The sequence below is a fragment of the Alexandromys fortis genome, unplaced genomic scaffold (genome assembly GCF_014885135.2).
Source record: "Alexandromys fortis isolate MF-2015 unplaced genomic scaffold, M_Fortis_MF-2015_v1.1 scaffold_48, whole genome shotgun sequence".
NCBI classification, from domain to species: domain Eukaryota; kingdom Metazoa; phylum Chordata; class Mammalia; order Rodentia; family Cricetidae; genus Alexandromys; species Alexandromys fortis.
Genome location: NW_026067947.1, coordinates 11,703,188 through 11,707,402, shown reverse-complemented (window position 1 = coordinate 11,707,402; position 4,215 = coordinate 11,703,188).

The window sequence follows — 4,215 nt, the reverse complement described above, 5'->3', positions numbered from 1 at the left end:
GAGCTAGTAGGCCAACCAGTTTATAATTATGTAGGCATCTGTGTGTTTCTTTGGGACTGAATAGCTGAGGGACTGGGTGGGAAAATCTCTGTCAACACTACATTCTGTTGCATGGCCCATTACCTCATTTCTCCATACTGCTTATGTTGCTTTCTTTGAGTATGGTTGACAACTCCACCTGCTTCCCAGAGTTCTCTGTCTCCAGAAGTCCCACCTATGCCTCCTGCCAAGCTATTGGCCATTCTTCTTTTTATTAAACCAATCAGAATTCGCACAGTGTACAAATATTCCACAACAGTTTGGAATGTTATATTTCTGATACTTTGTAGATTATATTATAAGTGTGTGTGGCTGCTAATGTGTTAGTTAAGCACTCATATTTCTGAAATACAAGTCAGCACTTACTGTTTAGAAGAAAATATTTTATTTTACTAATTAAAATAAATTGTGAAGGTTTAAAATGTCCCTGTAAAATATTGCAATTTAGTGATTGCTAGATAAGCTTGTAGCAAGTGCACTGCACACAGAAACACTGTGAGAAAATAAATAATAGAATGTGTGAAAAACATTTTTAAATTATAAGGTGTTATTTATAGATATGCAAATAATGACTATCAGTGCCAGAAATTTGACAAACCAGATTTGAGGTCACTGTTTTTTTTTGTTTGTTTGTTTTGTTTTGTTTTTTGTTTTTTGTTTTTTCGAGACAGGGTTTCTCTGTGGTTTTTGGAGCCTGTCCTGGAACTAGCTCTTGTAGACCAGGCTGGTCTCAAACTCACAGAGATCCACCTGCCTCTGCCTCCCGAGTGCTAACTAGATGGGTTTCTAAGACTGAAGAAAACAAATGTGGCTCATAGGTTTATGATCTCTGAACTAACAGGTTTGGTTGAATCATCTTTAGGAAAATCTGCACAGATGGATGGGGAGATAGCTCAGTCTTTTCAAAGTTCTGGTCATGAAGGTGTGGGGATTCTAGTTTAGCCACCGTAGCTCATATAAAACAGCTGGGCATGGTATGACAGGCTTAGAAACCTAGGGGGCAATGAGAGGCAGGTGCTTGGTGTTGTTGAACCCACTGCTTAACCTACTTGGCGAACTCCAGGCCAATGAGAGAACCCTGTCTCAACAAGCAAGGTGAATGGTAACTGAGATCAACCAAGGGAGGTTGACCTTTAACCTCAACACACATTCATGTACATATCTAGGAATGTTTGCACACACAGGTGCCCCTGCACATACATAAGCATACACACACACACACGTATTTAAATTCTATAAAGACATGGACAAGAATTCTATAGTAGCAAAACACTGTCATAGTCATTGCTTTTCTTGTTCATGTCAGATGCATTGGCCATACTTGCATCTGATATATTAACAGATGAGAGCTGAGGTCAGACTTCTAGAATTGTTGTTGTGATAATATGTGATATTGGGTAGTTAAACATTGCTTTCATAGTCAAGAAGAGTCTGGGCTTTTGTCCTTTGACATGGCTCAGCATTTATAATGAGTTCACTTTCTGATGATATACTTTGGAAAAGTGTACATTTTATCACCCCATTAATCAGCCTTGACTAAAAGCTTAAAAACTTAAAGCTTAAAACATTTCTTCCAAGGAAAACACAAGGTAGTTCAAGCACAACCAAGTTAGAGCTTTACAAGTCATACCTACAGGAAATTAAATGTGGCTCTTCTCTTGCTTTTTGCCTCTCATGTTCTGTTACTCAGGATCACAGAAAGATTTGCTCATGAAGTTTTTGTCATGTGACCACCTCCCCTTTGTTAGTGTAGTGCTACTTGACGGTGACAAAGGAGCTGGTCCTGTGAAGAAGCCTGATGCCTGTGTCCTGGGTTTTGGAAGTTGTTTTGTTAAGACTCTGTTTCTTCGAGCCTGCTAATGAGCTCCAGGCTTTGGTCTGAGGGCTGTGAAAGTCTATGTTTAAGTGCATTGGAAGCATCTCCAAAGATGCTGGCTCAGCCTCAGTGGGGTGCATCGTGGCTGCCTTTGGGTGAGAACTTTAATTTTAAGTGTACTCCCTCTCAGATGATTTCTGAAGATGGATTACAGTGAACAGAGCTATTTCATCCTTAGACACTTTTTCTTGCTTAATTTGGATCATAACTATTCCTTCTCTTTTGCCACTAGAAGAAGGGCATTAATGGTAGACTTCTCTGAAAATGTTATGTGCATACTACAAAGATTATTTCCCATTTTAAAAATATTTTTGGATAGGGTCTTGGTGTCGTGGCCCAGGCTGGTATTGAAATCTTGATTTATAGTTGTGTGCTATCACACCTGGCTTTTTTATTTTTTGTGAAGGATCAACTCTGTCTTCTTTTCTTTGGGGCCTTCTTTCACTCAATGGAAACAATAAATAAAACAAGATAAAAATAAGATTAACAATTCTACTGTGATCTGCATGCTGGGGAAGAGTTTATAAATATGTAGAAAATGATACAGCTGAATCCACTTACAGTACATAACTCACTGTAATATAGGGCAGAATGAAATAAGGGCCAGAGAGGACTATTCATAATATGCTTTGAGTGCTCAAAGAATTTAGTAAAGGGACTAGGGAATGCATTTTAGAAAATGTGGAGTTTGAATTGGGCCTTTAAAGGAGTTTTATAGATAAAGATTAGGCTGAGGGTATTTTTTGTAAGGGAAGAGGATGGGAGAAGACAGCAGTCATGAGAATGTCTGGTGGGTAGCTGGGACATGAATGGACTAGTATTGATGAGTGGACACTTCATGGGTGTCTTTATTAGGAGACAAAGCTAGAGAGACAGATTGAGGCTGCTTCAAAGGGAGTCTTGATTTTTCCCTTAAATTACTTTGAAACCATGTTCTTGGCTTCAGAGCGATTCATTTTTGTAAAGCAGGATTCATTTGGAAAGACAGGTCATAATATCGTTTGTCTTACTTAGTCATCTTTGGAAGAACTGGTCAAATGAGGTCATAAACCTGCAGAGACATTGAAAAGGATGACATCTGTCGCAGCCGGGGTATTTCCATGTTTTGAAGGAGACCCTTGACCTTTAGATGACCACAGCCTCATTTCTTTAAGACCTAACTTTGCTTTTCTTTGCCTTCAGTTCTTGTCACACCACACTTTGTCTTCACTTCCACTAAAAACAAAAGATGTTCTAATAACTTCAGAAAGGCTGGAAATAGGAGGAAAAGAGCACACCCATGTGTGTAGTACAAAACTACTACCAAAAATTTTGACCCTTATTTGGTGGGGATTTTGGTTGTTTTTGACTAATATTTTTCCTCTTAAGTAATACTTTGATTTCTCTGGACAAATAAAATCTCAGAACACATGGTTGGGGTAACTGTGTGAATGTGAACCCACAGTCTGGTGTGTGGTTCTTACTTCAGCAGTCATGAGTGGTTTAGGGATGTGGTGTGTGTGTTTCTATGTGTTTAGGTGTATGCATGTTTGTGTGTGTGTTTGTGTGTTTATATATATGTGTTTTGTGTGTTTATGTGTATGTATGTTTGGGTGTGTATTTGTGCTTATTATGTATATGTATGTTTGTGTGTGTATGTATCTTTTTGAGTATGTTTGTGTGTGTTTATATGTATGTGTGTTTGAGTGTGTTTGTGTATTTATGTGTGTGTGTTTGTGTGTGTATTTGTATGCATGTATTTGTGTGTGTGTGTATGTATTTGCGTGTGTGTTTGGTTGGGCTAGGGAATTCAGAAACTGAACTCTATGGCTTCAGTTGGAACTCCTAAAGGAGTCATGTTCTTCTTCTGGGACTGCCCAGGAAACACAATGCAAGTATAAAGCTGTTGGTAGCCATCTTGCTTCCACTTGGGTAAGAATGGATTCATCTAAGGGCAAGTAGAACCATGGGGTCAGAGAGACAGCAACTTTCCCGTGGCCTTGCTGGAGCACAGACACAACAAAGTTAGCCTTAATCATGGGTAGTTTTCACATCTATCTATGCATGTAAGTGTGCACATACATTTTGCTTTGTCCACTTTGCATTGTGCTTTTGCCCCTGATAAAAGAGCATAGACAAACACACACTTGAGTTACTTTAGGGACTTGGGGCTCAGGAAAGAGACAGCATTGGGAATAGAGGTGGTCTAGCTGTTGCTTAAGTTCACAGAAAACATAGGAAAAATCACAAAACAGACCTATCAAGTTTTCATGTTGATAACTAAAGATAAGGGTATCTTTTCAGTCTTATCAGCCAAGATG